Genomic DNA, 18766 nt, shown 5'->3' on the forward strand with positions numbered 1-18766 from the left:
CTTTTTGGGCCGAGGGTTGCAGTCATTGGAGACCTTCTAGTGGTTCCACACCAGCAGCGGGTGGGACCAGAGGCCAAAGTGGGTGCAAAACCCATGCAAATTTTATCTTTGCACAATAGTTGACATTCCAGTCCAAGGTTTCAGCATGCACACCCACACAGCCCTCTTCATTCTCCATCCAGGTGTGCAAGAGCCATTGTGACAGTTCAGTGACATGTTCCAGCCAGGCCAAAGGCCTTGAAGATTGCAGAGCAATCTGGTAAGAGATGGGCTTTGGGAGTGGACGAGTGGCCTTGGGAGGGGGCAGGGCTGGGGAGTCCTGAGGTGCCAAACAGAGAGGCCTGGAGAGCTACGGTTGTTGTGTGGGCCTGAGGTTCCCCAACACACTATTCATTTAAGGCACTATGATGTCACATGAAACTGTCATGGCTTCCCCCAGAGAATCCTGGGAGCTGTAGCTTGCTAATGATGCTGAGGGTTGCTAGGAGGCCCCTATTCCCTTCCCAGAGCTAGAATTATCAGGTTTAACAACCAGATTGGTTTAACAATCTTTCTTCACAGAAAAGTTCTGGAATTGGAGCTCTGTGAGGGGAATAGAGGTATCCTAAAAACTCTTAGCAAACTAAAGCTCCCACAATTCATTGGGGGAACCATGACTGTTTAAAGTGGTACCACAGTGCTTTAAATGTGTGGTGTGGATGTGGCAAGTCAGTCAGTTGCTAGGCAACCTTTGGAGCTCGCAACATAAAATTATCAGCATCCAGTTGCCCTTCAGTGTTACAAGTTACTTTAGTTACTAGCATGCTGGTTAACTGATGCTTGTGCCTACTCAGGGCTGTTTGATATTTGGCGCTAGGTCAGGTTTGTATCATAGAGGAAGGGAAGCTTTAACCTTTTGCCCCTGCCACAAACTGAATCAAAATTTCTTCCTCCCCCCCACCTGTTATTTGCAAGTTAGATACATCCCTTAATATACAAACTGTTCCTAACTGCAAAATGGCTACCCATTCTTTCTCTGCATATATGGATTCATTTTATTTTTGGACAGAGTCTTCCACTCTCTCCCCCACTGTACCCTCCCCACATCTTGAGCAAGCTCCATCCTGTCCATCTATGTAAATCTTACAGCAGGAATCTCAACCATTTCTGTCTCTCTTCTGCATTTGTTAATTAAATCGCTCGGTCTTTTCTTTTCTTTTCTTTTTTCATTTCCCCCCGCCAGTTTTAAGCGCTGCTGCGTGTGAGGCCTTTGTTGTCAAATGTAGAGAAAGAGGAGGGACGGGTAAATGTGGAGAGCTGGGATCAATGCAGACCCCTTTTGTGGCTTTTAATGGTCTGCACAAATAACTGCAAAATGTGTCCATGGGACTAACACAAGGCAAGCTTTCAACATAAAGATTCTTTCCCCCTCACACAACAGCAGTGATTTGTGAAATCATCTGTCATGTGGCATTGTCAATGTGCATGGTGTGTAACAGAATACAAGAGGAGAGGCCCCTACCCCAAGGAGCTTACAGTATGGCATTTGATGCTTGGGAAACAATAGAAGGCGGGGAGGTAAGTGGACACGAGGCAAAGGGGAAAGCAATAGGCAGTTGTTTCAGCTCTGTGTTCTCGGGTTTACTTCAGGCTGCAATTCAGCAAGGCATGCCTGCACACTTTGTGCTTCTGAGCAGAGCAGGCCTAACGTTCTGCTGCCACCACTGAGACTCTGTGGAGTGGCTGAGATGCCACCACACCTGCAGCTCAGCTGCTCATGGAGGCAGCAGGAGTAGGTGGGTGGGTGGGGCAGGTAGATAGCACTAGGTTTCAGGTTGGGCCCAGATCAGGCCCTCTGTCTGCCAGCGTTGGCAGTGAGAACAGCTTGGGATCCAGTGGATCCCAGGCCAGCTCAGCCCTGCTGTTGGGTTGCCCTGTTGTAGGGACCAGGCAGCCTCCACTGGTAGGGATACCACTTTTGTTGGGTGGGAGACTGCAGTTGAGGCTCCCGCTTGCCTGTTTGGTGGCAGGCCAGTTGACCTGGCTGGAGAGAGCGGAGAGATGGGTACCTTTGTTAAATCCAAAACCCTGACGACCTTGTTTAAGGTCTGGATTGGACTGGATTGCAGCTAGGCAGTGAGCAGTACTCTGTTTGAGATGCATCCTAACAAGGCTTCTGTATCAAAGAAATAAATACCTAATGATTTCAGGCTGCACATATAAGCAACTATGATATTAGTCATCCCTTTGCCTTTTGGAAATGTGTTTGCAGATCATTACACCCAACTGAAACACCAAAATGTGAATAAGGCAGGCTCATTTATGAGGTTCCTATTACTCTGCGGGAACAAATAGACAGCTTAAACTAACAGAAGACATGGAGAAGGATGAAGAAGCACCTCCTGGTACTATTCTATTTTCACATCTGGAAGACAAAATGTTTATCATCATTATAGTCAGAAAATTCCACAGCTTAACATCTCAAGATCGGCATTCTTGTGCCTTGGGCAATCTCTGTTCTTTCATTGGAAAAGTGAGAGAAAGATGAAGAACTACAGTGGAAAACTTGACTGCCTAGAAGCAAATGTCTCAAAGACCATCAAGCCACCGCCAAGGTCTCTGTTTCTGCAGGAGAGCCACCTTGCATACCCTGACGGTGTTATCCCCATGGCTTTTAATTTTCCACTTTGGATGACTTGATTAATCTCTCAGCTGGTCATCCTTGGACACAAACTGTGCAGAGATCAGCAAAGATTGTATTAGTCTGTTAATACTGAAAAGTTTCTAGATATTAATTATGCTCCTCAGAACCAGCTCTGCTGGACTCCAAAAGCTCACCCTACTGCTTTTCAGCCTCTTTCTTTTCTTTTCTTTTCTTTTCTTTTCTTTTCTTTTCTTTCTTTTCTTCCTTTCTCCTCCTCCCTTATTTCTTAAGTCACCCCCTCAGGAAGTTAATAAACAATTCTATTTGGAAAGAACTGTCCAATATTTTCAGAAGTCAAGCCATCCAGTTTTTCCCCACTAAGGCAAAGCCTGCAGATGCCAAGTAGATGAAACCTCCACTTTTGAAAGGAAGGCAGAACAGGGAGGAATAAAAATGCAAGAAATAACAAGCAAAGCACAGTTGCTGGTTCCCTTGATGCAGTTCCTTCAGCTACTACCAGGAGTAACATGGATGCAGTCAATACCATACAAGAGGAACTTCCAAACTGTGGCTAGCAAGGCATGAACCCAGCAAGCTCCATGGCCGAGTGTGGATTTCAACTCTGGTCTCCCAAATCCTAGTCTGACACTCTAACCACTACACCACCACTAGGGCTTATCATAACCTAATGGATTGACAGAGCCATGTATTGATTATCATAGAGATCCATGGGTAGGTGGACTGATTAGAGCAGGCTTTCCCAAACTTGGGTCTCCAGCTGTTTTTGGACTACAGTTCTTTTCAACTGACCGCTGTCCTGATAGCTAGGAATGATGGGAGTTCTAGTCCAAAAATAGTTGGATCCTCACGTTTGGAAAACCCTGGATTAGAGTGTGGGATCTGGTAATTTTTTGATATGTCAGGGGTGTAGCCAGATGGTGGACACTGGGACATCAGGGTGGAGGGAGTCAATAAATCCCCCCTCCCAAAAAAATCCACACACTACTGACTCAAAATGACTATTTTGGTTTTTTAGGAAGATAGTTTGAATTGGAAGCCCCAAAAACATATTCCACCCCATACACTTCTACAATAAGACAGAAAGCTTTTTGTATTTCAGCATGCGTTTGGCTGGATGATTAAGGTGTCTGCTGCTGTGGTTTGTTTTACAGAACTGTATTTTTTTATATTCCTTATTACTCTTGATAGCCTTCTATTGCTGTCAGTGCCTCTACTATCCCTCCCTCCCCTGTGTTATTTTTCTTCATTGCTTGCCATAGTTAAGATTGAAGCACTTTCTCCTGTAGTGCAAATACCTTGGAACTGCAGTGGAAGTTCTCCATGCTATTATTAGGAGGTTGAGAGACCTCTCGCTTTACACTAAAGTTCTAAAAGTGGTCATAATAGATGTTGAGTCCATTTGTCTGGATTGTCCAGCATGATTTGTAATCCTTTGGCAGGAATTGTTATTATATAAAATGGTTGTATAAATCTGTTCTATGACTTAGGGAAATAAGAAATGTAAAAATATGTCCAGCTTCTTAGTTCTTGACAGAAGCCCAGGAACAAAATTAGTTTGGGGGGTGTTTTCTCAGCTGGCTTCGCATCCAGACCGCAGTGTGCATCTACAAATCTGTGCCAGTTCTGCCTGTGGGATGACTCCATGCCCATAGATAGAGAAGTGCATGGGCAGTTTTATTGATCTGAACCATTTTTTATTCTTTTGATGTAATTCTCAAGTGCAACCAAAAGATCCAAGCAGTGCAGTCCAGTCTAGAACCCATCAGGGGGTCCTGGTAGCTGCTAATTTTAGGGAACAGGGTTTATGTTTTTGGAAATCTGACCATGTCCCAGTATGTGGGGTGTTTCACACCATCCGACCACATGGCTATCACCACTCAAGTCTTGTGACATGTCATCTTAGAGCATATTTCTTATTTGTTTTTGCTGCTGCAAACTTTGTAGAACGATGCTACAAGAAATGGAAGTGTGGAGCAAACAAACTTTGTTTAATCCTGAGCAATGTTTACTACAACTGGGGGGTGGGATCTCAAAAGGCTACTCCCCCAACTCATGACTGCTTATATAATAGAATTTATAAAAGCAGAAAATGACTACTAACAGCTGATTTGTTTGTTACTTCAGAATTGCTTGCACTGTTTCCAATCTGGGTCAAAACTTTGTATGATTCCCAGACTAGCTTGAAAAGCTCAAGCTAATTAATTCAGGATGGCCATATCCACAATCTGATGTACCATTCTCTTGAGCCTAGGTATATGATTTGTTTTCCAATACTTTGTGCAAACAATTCTAGCTGTCATGATCATATAAAAGTGGAGAGTCTCTTTATCCCTTTGCCACCTGTCTTTTATCATACATTTGCAACAATACCTTGGGGTCAAGGGAAATTTCTTATTAACTTTCATGTTTATTGCTGTTAGAATTTATTTCCAGAAATTCTTTTGGTTTGTTTACATCACCACCAACAGAGGTGTCACATTTTCAACAGCTGTCAGAATAAGCAGGCGAGGTCTTCAGTTTCTTACTGGAGTTCTATACCATTGTACCATAAGTGTTTCCCCCTACATGTGGTGGCCATTTCACATAGGTTCAGTGTGACCTGGGAAGGCATTAAGTGTATGTATGTGCTGTTGAGCACCCTGATGTATCTTTAATAATGAACTTACTCAACCACTATCCACAGCCATCCTGCTTGAGGCAATATTGCAATGGAGCTACCCTTGGACTCTTGTGGTTTCATTCCTTGTGGAAATGGGAAAACAATGTCCCTCCAGCTCCCTCCAGTCCCAGCTAGCATGGCCTCTGGGAAAGGATGATGGGAACTGTAGTCTACCAACATCTGGAGGGCCACAGATGAGTCTGAAACATGTGGGATTGGGTGGGGCTTGGCAGCACACTCTGGCTGCCCTCTCACATGAGTGCTATCACGCACAGAAATGAAACAACCAAACAGGGCTAGTGAATTGTAAGAAGGACTCTATGAGATCAGGCCAAAGATCTATCCAGTTCAGCATTCTTTTCTCACAGTGGCCAATTGGAAACCCACCATCTAGACATAGGCACAATAGCATTCCTTCTCAGGCAACAGGAAATTCTGAACCGTCTGCTTGGGGTGCCAGTAAGTCTGTCACAAAATTTTGTATCTAATCTGCTTTACTAAACAAGGGGATTGCTGTAAATAATTTTCACTTCCTACAGTTTTGTTGGCGTTGCATGTAATGGAACAAAATGAAACACAACAACCCCGAATCTCATCTTTGTCTTAGCTAAACCTCCCTGGAATATAGATGATTTCCTCTGACACATCCTTTTACTATTACAGAAAGTAAGATTAAGGATAATTTATGTTCATTTTTGAAATAAGTAAAACTCGTCTGTAAAATTGTAGATGCCTCTGAATGTACCTCAAGGAATGTGACACCAGCAGTTATATAATTTTATTGCTGATGTTAACTCTGTGACAAACTCTCAGCTACAGTTTGTAGAGAACGTCAGAAAATGAACCTTATGAATTTTAATGTCTTTTAACTTTGGACATTGATGTATGTTTTGTACAGCTGCACTCTTCTTTGTGCTGACATAAATAAAAGGTATCCTTAATCAAACATTTAAAGAGTGTTGTATTTTCAGAATGTTATTTTTTAAAGAAAAAATCAGCTAGAGGTTGCAATCAGCCATAAATATTTAGTGTGCCTGCTCTAATCTCAATCATTAAAAAAAATATCAAAGAGGCCAACTAAAAATGCTTGTATGTCTGGCTGGCAGGTCAGAACTGGTGTGAAAGCAACTCTTGAAAGCTGAACATAATGAAAGCAAATTGTATCTTCCCAGCTAGTGGGTAAGTCTCCCTAACGATAATGCTCAAACTGCTTAGAGGTTATTCAGACAACTGAATTGGACTGTTGAGAATTTGAGCAGAGTACATCCATTCTGATTTCTATACAAGGTGAAGTGGTCATAGCGAGCTTAGAACTTCACTGACATTTTTTGCTCAAGTGACCTTTGGGAACTCTTTGATAACATGATAAATGATCTGCAAACCAGGTTTTAAAAAACCCCAAAAGCACAAAGCTACTGCTTTACCACATGCCAAACTCAGCACATGCACTCAACATGCCCATTTTACCAAGTGAATTATCTCTTTTAAATTAGAGTAAGTCATGTGCTTCTTTGAAGTAAGTGGCCAGAGAACTGTAGGTGCGGGCTGCATATGGGTTTGTGGTATTTTTTGCACCTAAAAAATGAAAAGGACATTATAGGGTATTCCCCTCACAACAAGAGGCTTCTCCATGAACACACCACTCAACAGTATTTGATGTTTCCCTAAACAGAAGATGTAAGCCTACTAAATATAGACTGCAATTCTATGCATTCCTTCTTGAACCAAATAGGACTTACTCCTGCATAAATGTCAAAGGTAATCTTATGTGAATTTACAATCTGCCTTAAACTTATTGTTGGTTAAGATGCCTCTGTCTCATTAAATAAATGAATAAAAACAAGTAGGACTCTGGGAAAAGAATCATAGAGGGAACGGGCAGGTTCCAGGGTAGCTGGGAAGGGGTTCTGAGACTCTTGACTCCCATTTTGTTGGCATCCTTTTGTCTCAAAAGACAATGGGGTGTACCTCTGGGGGCAACATCCAACCCTTCCTGTACTTTGTTACAAAATACGACTGTTTGATGGGTTGTTTTGTAGCACCCTGCTTGTGGTTAACGCTTAGCTGGAATGAAATATTCAATGCAGCAATAGAGAAATTAAAATAATAATTTATTTGTCAGACAAATAAATATGAGGCACAGTGGTATATGGTTACCAAGCTCTGGCCTGGCCTCCTGCCATTCTGGCCAGCACTTATATTTCCTTAATCCAGCCCCCTTGCTCCTCCTGTGGCTGCCTCTGTCCAATCAGCCTGGTTGAAATTCCTATTGGCTGTTTGCTAGAACCAATCACAAAAGATACACCCATTTCCTCTTGTCCTTTTATGGGAAACAAAAAGATATATATTCTTCTATCTATAAATGACAAATAAGTAGTAATATATCTTACATGTGTCTCAACAAGGAACCTTAATTACCAGCTCACCTCGCCTATTGCCCTCCAAAACAAATGGTTTAATCTTAAATTTTTTATCTTAAACAGATGTCAAGGATCTTGAGTTCACATCATCATTGAAAGATCTCCTTCTCTTGAAGGTCTTTTAAACAAAGGCCTGACAACCATATGTGTGCTCTAATGATGTTTCCTGCTTGGCAGGGGGGGCTGGGCTGGTGGCTGATGGCCCCTGTGATCTCTTCCAACTATATGAAATAAGAATCTAGCATAAGGATTTAACATTTCTTAGCTTCTAATTCCTTTGCATAATTACATTTAAGCCAATATATTTAATACATAACATAGATAGCTTTTTAGAAGAATAAACCTTTTCAAAGTAAAAAAGGAAGGAACAGTTTCCAGCCTCAAAATAAGATAGAAAGAAAACCTCTTCTCCAGCCAAGCCAGTTGCCTTTTTCACTGCTCTTGACCTTTCAACCTTAGGAAAATATGGCTCAAGTTTAATGGGAGGCACATGGTTTTATTTTACTATTTACCCACTCTTAATTATGTTTATCTCTTTTTTTATCTTCTGTAATATGTAGGGTCAGTGTAACCTTGGCTGTCAGCCTGTAATTCCCTTTGACTTTGAGAATTGTTTTCTGCTATAAATCAGGGGGCCCCCTTGTCCAGGAGAATAAACATCTTGCCAAGGTTCTTAGGCAGCTGGTCTTCTGCCTGGCATGAACATTTGAAAATCTTTAAGCTCATTTTAAAATACAGGCCCTGATCAAGCCTCAATAAAAATGCAGGCTATGATTAGATGCCTCAGTTTCTCAATCCGACTGGAGTTCTTAAGCTGCTCCTAATGCATCTCTAGCTAAGGGGTAAACAACTTTGCACAGGGTAAAGATATCCTGGCTGGTCAACACTCCTTGGGGTGAACCCAAACAGAAACTAATCTGACACTAACAAAGCTGTGCTGATGTGAATAGCTGGAGAGGAAAGAATTGTACAATGCCTGAGCTGAGAAGAACAACTGCACTGTAAGGTGGTAACGTGAACAGACCCTAAGACCCCAAGAGAATAGCAAGAAGGTAGACTGGACCCACCGTTTAAAATAAGTAGGTAGGTTGGGCCTGCTACAATGGCCTCTCTCCAGAATTCCAACCCTGCCTATATGCTTCTCTGTCAGGTAAGTCAAGTCAAGATCTGTGTGTTAAGGGTAAAGACACTGCCCTCACTTGCCCCAGCACAAAATTCCTTCTTTTGCTAATTTGGATTTTGGACAGTATCTGTGTTGCTCTTGCTTGCTGTGATGGCTCCTGAATTATTGGGGCATGATAATGGACCACACCAAATTTTCCAGGGAGGGGAGAAAGGCTCTCAAAGTGTCATCTTGGCCCCAGAGGGCTCCTTTCACAGCTAGATCTTTTTCAAGTCCCATTTTAGGCCTCTGTTAAACTGCAGAATAAGTATTTGTGCACAACTTGCTTGGCTGGAAAGTTAAGAAAAGAAAAGAAAAGAAAAGAAAAGAAAAGAAAAGAAAAGAAAAGAAAGACCCTCTATAGGACTGAGCAGCATGGGTTGTTCCTCTCCTTGTTCATTTACAGCATGACATTTTCAGACTGAAATGGAAACTTTTAAAGGGTTTTAAACTAGATTTTTTAATTATTATTTTAAAAACATTTTAAAATATCTAATATAGGAAGCTGAAAGATGCTATAAGTCATTGGGATTTTAAGTAAGGGGAGGGGTATAAACCATGTAATTTTTTTCCCTTCCAAGAAAGACTCATTCTTGCAGTTTCTCTATATGGCATTTTAATTTAGGTGTCTTTTTGTGTAGTTTCAAAGAAACTGCTTTCATCTAAAGATAAGGCAAAGAAGAAAAGTGTATTCATTGAACAAGCATCCAATTCTTGTTATTACTAGAAAGGAAGCATTATCAAAATCTAACTTGGAAAAAAGGAGTAAACAAAGATATAAGAACAGTAAATTTGCTTACATTTTCAGTGATGAAACAAACAGTGAAGCTTATGAAAGAATAAAAGAGACATAATCAGCATTATCATGTAGGTAAGACAAATGAAATAAAGGATAAAAGCTTTCCTTTCTTCTCTGCGTTTGATAATGTGAAGAGGAATTTTCAGATATCCTTGACAATTTTCCTCCTAATTAAAAAAAGTAATAGAAATGAAACAGATGGAGCCAATTTTCATAGTTGAGATGGAAGCTAAGGAGGTGATATTAATTTATGTAGGAACATCGTTTCAATGGATGTGTACTTTGCATAACTTGGCTTATGTAAACTTTTTGATACAGGGCTGCTATTCTTTTAAAGAGCTTGTGCGCACAACTGAAAAGCATTCCTAAATATGCTGTGAGCTCAGTGCAAAATTGGCATTTCCTTATTCTATGATGATATAACATAAACCCTACAGACTGTATCAGAGGCAAAAACAGATCTGGCTACATGATTATTTTTATTAGATACAGGAGGGTTATTTCTGTCCCTTTACAACTATGTAGGTAAAGGTGGCGTAATATTAAAGTTTGGGCTTCTCTTCTCCAGCCCCAATCTTCCAGGTTGGAAAGTTTTCAGTGGTGCTACTCAGCAGATGGAAGAAACTGTAGATAAAAGGACCAGGAAAAGTCTGCTACCTCTATAGCAGGCATGAAGAACCTTTGGCTCTCCAGAAGTTGTTGGACTACAACTCCCATCATTCCTGGCCACTGACCATCTTGGTGGGGCTGATGGGACAGCAACATCTGGAGGGTTAAAGGTTCTCCATACCTGCACTATAGTTTTAGAGCAGGATGGGAAATCTGTGACACTACAAATGTTGTTGGGATCCAACTCACATTTATTATTTTCTTTAAGTTCCCTCAAGGGAAAAATCTCTCTGCAAAGCTAGGATGTGTGCCCCCTTCCACATGCTTTCAAAATTGAAATGCCATAGAAAATAGTGTTACATGATCACTTGACATTGTTTCCAAGGACTGTGGAAAATCTGGCTTCATGCTGTCAATGTGCAGCCTTTTTTCTCTCTCCCCTGTACAGCCCACAGAAATAATGTTATAAGATCACATTGCACAATTTCCAGGAAGGTTTCTGGGATAGTTTTGAAAGTGTGTGGCATGTCACAAGCTACTTATGAACCTCCCTCAGCTTCAAAAGTTGTTTGCTATACAAAATATATTCAAGGGAGTGTCAGAATGTAAGGTCAAGAAATAACAACGAAACCAAATGTTCTCTTAGATGCACACAGTGATTGATTTTGGATTGGATCGGGATTTAGTGAGAAGAGGTGCATAACTGATAAATGCTCTTTCTTCTTATATGTTTAACTATGTATTGCAGTGTCGTGAGAAGATATTACACTTGTTGGGGATTGTTGTATAAAATGATATGGTGTTAGAGATATGTGTTAGAGATATATGTCCTATTCCTGCCTGATTTGTAATGGATTGTGTATATACGTGCAAGCTCTTGTGCCTAATCTGGATGTAGTGGAGAGGAAATGACGGGGGGGGGGGGAGATAAAAGATCATTGAGGACTCCACTGGGTTTTGGACATGGAAATGACCAACCTGCTCCATCTGCCTAGAAATAATGATAATGTGGACTTCTGAAGGTTCAAACAGTGACTAATGTAAGCTGCATCATTATGATAGTAGGAGATAGTTGGCATACTGCAGAGGAGGACAAAGGTAGAGTTTGACGCTACAGGCTTTATAATTAAAAGGACATAAGGAATGATTTATTAAGGCCAATGAGATGACAAAGGAAGGCAGGAAATCAGCAGTATAGAAAGTCAAAACAAGGATACAAAGTGTGGTAATTGAGCACAATGGAGAGATGATGATGGATCTCCATCTCTTACTGTGTGATAGCATCAAAACCAAGTTGTCCATCACCTTCATCTCATTACCAACCCAATATTTGAGTTTCCACTTAATATGTTAGGCAAACATAACACTAAACCTATCATTAAAATTACAATGCATGTATGTTTACAGAATTTCTCAGAGACGGATTTAAGGGAGCACGATCAGTTTGGTCACACTGGGTGCAGAGCCTCAGGGGCACCTCCAGGGACGCTGCAAGTATTACTTATAACGGACTGTGGGAGGCAACAATGCGCACATGCTGAATTTTGGCATTGTGCACGGTGCTGCTAAAATTTGAGGCTCACCTTGGAGTTCCTCCAAACCCACTAAATTCACTATAAGGAATTCATGGTTTCAGATATTTGCCACCTGATAGCCTACTTAGAGCACTTGAATTCAAAATAATCTAAGCCATCCTCAGGCCTAGAAGTAAATAAGTCAAGGGCCAGGTCTGTGGCAAGGAGCACCCTAGCTCCATCCTATCATGTAATCAGGGTTCTGAAATGCCAGTGGGGGTGTGGTAGGGGCATGCTGGGGCCCTACTTAGATGGCATTCATAGTGGCTGCCAGCTGCATTAACTGACCTCTTAGATTATGGTGTTAAACCAGGCCAGCAACTCCTTCCAACAGATCTTGTGTGATCAGCAGCTGGATGAGATTGGTGTTGCTTTAATCTGTCCTGTGCACACCCAGCCACTGAGGAATAACAGCCAATAGTTAATTCTCTATTGACAGAAGTGTGATGGGGTCCTTATGGAGTCATGTGTTTTGTAACTTGCTGGAACTGTGAAAAGCTGGAACCACATTGTGATGATTTCACATATTGTACAACAGAGAGGGGGAAAGGAATATCCCTAATTTGCCAAAGGCAACTTCAGGAAGTGCTAATTTGAAACCAAAGAAGAATTAGTGAGTTTTATTCAGAAATGTGTTGTTCTGCATGCTTCCTGTGATGCACCCTTAAGAACAGGATAGATAGTAATAGTCTGCAGACCAATAGCTGCTAGCCCCAAAGCTCTAGCACAGAGGTTAGCAAAGTTTTTCAGCAGGGGGCCGGTCCACTGTCCCTCAGTTCTTGTGGGGGCCGGACTATTTTTTTTTTTGGGGGGGGGGGGAGAACGAATTCCTATGCCCCACAAATAACCCAGAGATGCATTTTAAATAAAAGGGCACATTCTACTCATGTAAAAGCATACTGATTCCTGGACCATCCACGGGCCAGATATAGAAGGCGATAGGGACGGATCCAGCCCCCGGGCCTTAGTTTGCCTATCCAATGCTTTGTGCCAGCTTCTGCTAGTGCACCAGCTTAGCTGAATCTGGCCCTAGGCTGTTTTTAATTTTTTTGTATTTTAGATATTCAGATATTTCAGAGATATCCTTTGCGTGCCTACTCAGAAGTAAGCCCCATTGAAATCAATGGGAATTACTCCCAAGTGTGTATAGGACTGCATCCTTAAACTACCATTATGTTTATCAATATTGAAAAAGTGTTAAGCATCATATATACAAGGCCTGCTGTTTGTTTTAAAAGTTGTAGCTCTTTTCAAGATCTAAAGGAAGTTATAAAGAGATTATGTTTTTACATAGACCCAAACCTAAGGATTAGCAAGCAAAGACATCAAGAAAAAGAGCGTCTGAAGTAGAAGATCTGAAGGTGGTTCTATGGCCACAAGACATCATCTACTACAGTCTGTGCTACATGGGGATTATATATATATATATATATATATATATATATATATATATATATCCTCAATTTTGAAATCTCTTTGACCAGGGTATCATAGTAGGGCTAAGCGATTATTTAGATGCACACCAAATTTTGGTGAAGGGAAATGGGGATTAATCCCTACATTGCAGCATATAATTTTGTGCTGGCACTTTAATGTGCATTAAATACATTTCACGCATGCTATGCTTATTTACTTCTGATAGTCCTTTGAAGCACACTGGAAAGAACAAGAAATTATTAGCAGGTTCCAGTACAGTAATGGTGAAATGGGAGGTTTCCTGCAAGTACATTTAATGCCCTACAGATTCTTATTTTATCAACTTGCTTGCAAAGTACACAATCTGAAATTATTCTCCGCCACACCATTTCTTTCAAATCTCGTTCACACCTGTCTGCTATTTTGTTTGAGCTTGAAAATGTTCCTGATCATATCATGCTCCTCTGATTTTGCTGTTGTAATTATAATAGTATGTTTTATTTGTAAAAGAAATGTAGCAGGACTGGAGCGGTACCCGTAGCCCTTCAAGTTTTGTTGGACTCTCAACACTGATCCTGCCCAGTGGTAATGATAGAATGACAGAATCATAGAACTGGAAAGGATCCCATGGACCATCAGATCCAATTCCCTGCAGTGCAGGAATGTGCACCCTTACAGGGATCAAACCTGTGATCTTGGCATTATCAGCACCATGCTCTAACCAACTGAGCTAACTAATGCATGACGGGAGTGATAGTCCAACAGCATTTAGAGGGCACCAGGTTCCCCATTCCTGCTATGTATAAACACAAACACTGAATGCAAAATATTTCTGGGGTGGGTGCACTATTTAGACCAGGCATCCCCAAACTTGGCCCTCCAGCAATTTTGGGACTACAATTCCCATCATCCCTGACCACTGGTCCTGTTAGCTAGGGATGATGGGAGTTGTAGTCCCAAAACAGCTGGAGGGCTGAGTTTGGGGGTGCCAGATTTAGACAGTGATATATATTTCTCCATTTCCTTCATAATATGATAAGCCTTGTTGTGTTTGAGGGCTCTCCTGCTCATTCTGCAGCAAGGTTCCTTTCCTAACAGCATCACTGAATGTAAAAGTTATTGCTTACTCGGAAATTGCTGAAATGGTGAACCCCAGCCATTTATTTGGGCTCTGGATCAGGAACACAGGGTGCAATCATGAAAATACTTACTTGAACACCACCTGTGAAATCTAAAGTGATTTGGCCGGCAATGCTCTACCTACTTGCCTGGGAGTAAGTCCCACTAGATTCAGTTGGCCTTACTTCCGATTAGACAAATATACGATTGCGCTGTCAGGTAACCAGGTTAGTAAAGAAAAAGAAGAACCTAACTTGCTAGTTATGTGGATGTGACCCAGTAGCCTGTTCTTCAAAATAAAAGCTGAACCCTAAAAAATAAAATAAAATGGTGCTTTGAGCCAGAACATAGTTGCAAAATCTGTTCCTAATCCTAGGATTGAGTCCAAGAACATCTGAAGAAAAATGCTTCCAGGCATGCATATGTAAAATGCATCTTATTTTGCTTGCAACTAAGCAATTGCAGTTTATTTCCTACCTGTATACTAGGGTAACATTGGCATGGGATTGGTAGGGGGGGAAAGCAATGAGGGATTACAGATAATATGTTGCTTTTGATTCCATAAAAAGGTAAAGGTAAAGGTACCCCAGACAGTTAAGTCCAGTTGCAGATGACTCTGGGATTGCGGCGCTCATCTTACTTTACAGGCTGATGGCGCAGCCGTTTGACCGCACAGTTTTTCCAGGTCATGTGGCCAGCATGACTAAGCTGCTTCTGGCGCAAAGGAACACCGAAACCAGAGCAGTGCATGGAAACTCCATTTACCTTCCCACCGGAGTGGTACCTATTTATCTACTTGCACTTTGACGTGTTTTCGAACTGCTAGGTTGGCAGGAGCTGGGACCGAACAACGGGAGCTCACCCCGTCTCTGGGATTCGAACCACCGACCTTCTGATCCCAAGGGGCTCAGTGGTTTAGACCACAGCGCCACCCGCGTCCCTTTTGATTCCATACCTCTGGAAAAAAGCCAACAAGAAGTTCTGCACAAGCCCCTTGACATGAATGAGACTGCACGAAATGACTTATCACCAATTTGTCCTCATTGCATTCACTGAGACCCTTCTTGGTGTTTTTATGGTATTAAAAATAGCATGGTAGTGGAGGAGGAGGAATGAAGGGGAACTCCATGACTGTTTTTCCCATCAGAGCAAGGGGTAATTGAGGGACTTTCCTTGGTCCAGCTAGTGAATGAGGCAATAATTAGCTTTTCAAGTTTCTTTCTGACGCATTAAAAGGTAAAGGTACCCCTGCCCGTACGGGCCAGTCTTGACAGACTCTGGGGTTGTGCGCCCATCTCACTTAAGAGGCCAGGGGCCAGCGCTGTCCGGAGACACTTCCAGGTCACGTGGCCAGCGTGACATCACTGCTCTGGCCAGAGCCAGAGCCAGAGCCAGAGCCGCACACGGAAACGCCGTTTACCTTCCCGCTGGTAAGCGGTCCCTATTTATCTACTTGCACCCGGAGGTGCTTTCGAACTGCTAGGTTGGCAGGCGCTGGGACCGAGCAGCGGGAGCGCACCCCGCCGCAGGGATTCGAACCGCCGACCTTTCGATCGGCAAGCCCTAGGCGCTGAGGCTTTAACCCACAGCGCCACCTGCGTCCCCCTTCTGACGCATTAGCATAGAGCGATTAACAGGATAAAGAGAATCATCAAGCAGAGTTTGGATACTTCCTTCTCTTTAACTTCACGCTATTAGTTTGAATGGCAACACTTCTTGGCAGGGTTGTTTGCACTTCTAATTAAAAGCTAAAGGTTGCATTTCAGCTGATAAAGATCTTCTGTTAAAGCTCAGGGTGTTTTACAAGTTGAACCTATGCAAGTCAGAAGTAAGTACTACTGATTTCAAGGGAGCTTATTCCAGGGAATCCATGCATAGGTTCCTAAGAAATTGAACATTGTGCTATGTCCTGCTTTTCTTGGGATTTGGGAAGAGGGAAGCCTCATTGCACTCCTTGTGCAGGATTTCACTACTGTAGGAGCAGCTCACTGAATGTGGTCTTTTACGTCTATATTAGATTTGTCCGGGTTAACAGTATAGCCTGGCTCAAAATTTCTGGGTATTTCCTTTTTGAGAAATATATTGTTTATTAATTTTAATTCTTAAATTTATTAGACATCTGTGAAACTGGTTGTGAAAGTATATTCCTCGTTAATTGTAACATATAGTTCCAGCTATTTTTTACTGCATCCTGATATTCTGATAATGGGGAAAATGATATAACAACATTTCATTCAGTTATTGTTGTTACCATTGTTTAAAATGGATAGTTTTCTATTTGTTATCAGTGTGGAATTAGAAGTGAAGAAGAATGGGGTATTAATTATTGAAAGAAAGTTCAATATGTATTTAGGGAGCTAGTCACAGCAAATAATACAGAGCACTCGCATGACTCATAGCAAATTATGTAATCATGTACTTTAAAACTTCGCCAGTTGTGTCACAGTCTGATTGAAGCCAGACCCCTTAAGATCTGATTCCAGTTACTTCCTGGCCTGATTTCTTCTTAAGTGTTAAATGTTTAAATTCTTCCAATGTTTTGATTAATGTTTTCTATGTTAAGGACATAATGCTTCTGTATGGTAATTGTTTTTTCTCCTTCTTCCAGTACTCTAGTGATGAAGACAATGACCAATTGACCATTGAAGAGAATGGTTAAAAAACATACACATATTACTTTATTAAAATTTGCCTGGGATAGATTTTCTGTTATATATGATCATGTGGGCATGGACTTCAGTGAGGCAAAGTCATTTCCACCAGTTGTGGATATAACTCATTGTATCAGTTCACATGCCAGTTTTAATTATTTTAAGGAATATACTACCAATTGAGAAATAATTCCAGCTGTTATTGGACCAAATCCAAATTGAACTGAGCAATGCTCAATGCAGGAGTCAAGTTTGGAAATTGGGATTAGCCAATTTTTGTATTGCCCTACCTTCAGCTGTCGACTCTCCACTCCAAATACAATACACTCTTTAGCTCCTCCTGCTAAACTGTACATATTTTTCAGTCTACACAGAGCACCACTGTGTCATAGTGTCCAATTGATTTCCTATCATATTATCTCAGAGGGCTATTTCCAGGATAGCTCTCCCCAATTCCTTAATATTTCAGGCCATTATCTTCACCTTTCCGATGTATATTCTCATAATTCCGTGCAGTAAATATTGTTCAAATAGCTATATATGGCAAAGGAAAAAGGAGGCTAGGGATATAGGGTGAATTATGGAATGTAAGGCTATGTTATTATCATATTTATTAAATTTGCCCATACATTGCACCAAAATCCTGGGCAAGGTTTTGCCCAGTATCTTCTTCGTGTGATGTGCTCATGAGAAAAAGCTGTCCTTTGCTGCAGAAGGGAGGGGAAAGCCTATATAAAGCTCCTTTCCCTGGAGCTGACAGCCAATTTGCTTTGAGAGCTTCCTGCCCATGCACCCTCAGGTTAGAGCCTTCACGGAGCAATTTGGGGTCACTGGTTTAGATCGAACCAAACCCAGCAGATCCATTCTATCAAGATGGGGCTTGTGGAATGATGATCTGATTCTGGGACCAAATGCCATGCCAACCCTTGCCCTTGCCCTGTCAATAAAGATTTGGTTTTATCCCATCACCGTTGTACAGTCTGGTTATTTTGCTGCTCTCATGGGTCACATAATGTGCCTGCCTGGGCAAAAGAATATTCTATCAGTTGCTACAGACATCTTGCAAAAACATGGGGGGTTTTTTGACCAGTCTTCCCATGACCCATAAGATTGGACCATGTTATTACTGAATTTCTGTCTCTATAATACTGCTTTGCTGTTTTTATGATGCTATTTTATTGCTTTTATGTTGCATTTTTGCACACTGCTCAGAGATTTTTAAATATTAAGCGGTTTAGAAATGTTTTTAAATAAATAAAATAAACAGTGTGAGGCTGAGGTGGCTACTTCATATTGTTTATCGGTTTCTGATGTGATGAGTTTGCAACAAAGCTAATTTCATCCTGGTAGTTAAATGACTTTTATAATAACCTGGGCAATATGTATTAGCAAGTGTGCATTCTTGATGGGAAAATGTACTGCCCAACTATCAACTAAATAAATGGAAAAACATACAATACAGGGGCTACATGGGAAAGATCACCCAGGTATGCCACAGGACAATGACATTCTGAAGGTTTATCCAGAAGGTTTCTGGATCAGAAAACAGACCTGGGTTGTGGGAGAGTGATAAAACTCTAAGCAATTCACCAGAGTGCTGAACAGCAGTTTTTTTTTTTTTAAAAAAAGACCCCCCAAAGCAAACCAAATTACAGGAAGCATGCAGCGGTGACAAGCAATAATAGTACCATTATCTCGAGATAATGCTGCACT

The 18766-nt window shown here is 41.4% G+C and overlaps 1 long non-coding RNA gene across 1 annotated transcript; it reads left to right on the top strand.

The window, feature by feature from the left end:
- Nucleotides 1-519: 519 nt before the first annotated feature.
- Nucleotides 520-3060, top strand: LOC307200945. The gene is made up of 3 exons (XR_013832479.1): nucleotides 520-599; nucleotides 1421-1557; nucleotides 2252-3060. It is a non-coding gene; the product is annotated as an uncharacterized lncRNA (long non-coding RNA).
- The last annotated feature ends 15706 nt before the right edge of the window (nucleotides 3061-18766 follow it).

This window comes from Podarcis cretensis (assembly GCF_951804945.1).
Source record: "Podarcis cretensis genome assembly, chromosome: 1".
In the NCBI taxonomy this organism is placed as follows: domain Eukaryota; kingdom Metazoa; phylum Chordata; class Lepidosauria; order Squamata; family Lacertidae; genus Podarcis; species Podarcis cretensis.